The sequence below is a fragment of the Volvox carteri genome, assembly GCF_000143455.1.
Source record: "Volvox carteri f. nagariensis unplaced genomic scaffold VOLCAscaffold_16, whole genome shotgun sequence".
Taxonomy (NCBI): domain Eukaryota; kingdom Viridiplantae; phylum Chlorophyta; class Chlorophyceae; order Chlamydomonadales; family Volvocaceae; genus Volvox; species Volvox carteri.
In genome coordinates, this window is record NW_003307559.1 from 298802 (window position 1) to 299163 (window position 362).

The following is a 362-nucleotide window of genomic DNA, read 5'->3' on the forward strand; positions in this document are numbered from 1 at the left end:
CTGGTGGCGGCGGTGGTGACGGCACCGGTGGCCGCGGTGATGGCGACGGTGGGGGCTGCACTGGTAGCGGTGGTGGCGGCGGCACCGGTGGCGGCGGTGGCGGCGGCACCGGTGGCGGCGGTGGCGGCGGCGGCGTTGGTGGAGGTGGAGGTGGAGGTGGAGGTGGCGGCGGCGGCACTGGTGGCGGCGGTGGCGGTGGCGGTGGCGGTGGCGGTGGCACCAGTGGTGGCGGGGTTGGTGGCGGCGGGGATGGTGAAGGAGAGGGGGACTGGATTTCTGGCGGTGGCGGCGACGGCGGCGGTGGCGACGGCGATCGTGGCGGTGGAGGTGGAGGCACTGGTGGTGGTGGTGGTGGCGGCGAT

At 76.5% G+C, this 362-nt stretch overlaps 1 protein-coding gene across 1 annotated transcript in view; it reads right to left on the reverse strand.

Moving 5' to 3' along the window:
* Positions 1 to 362, reverse strand: part of VOLCADRAFT_90236 (uncharacterized protein) — a gene marked incomplete at both ends in the record, with an annotated part of 4939 nt that overhangs the window by 2522 nt on the left and 2055 nt on the right. The window lies entirely within an intron of this gene.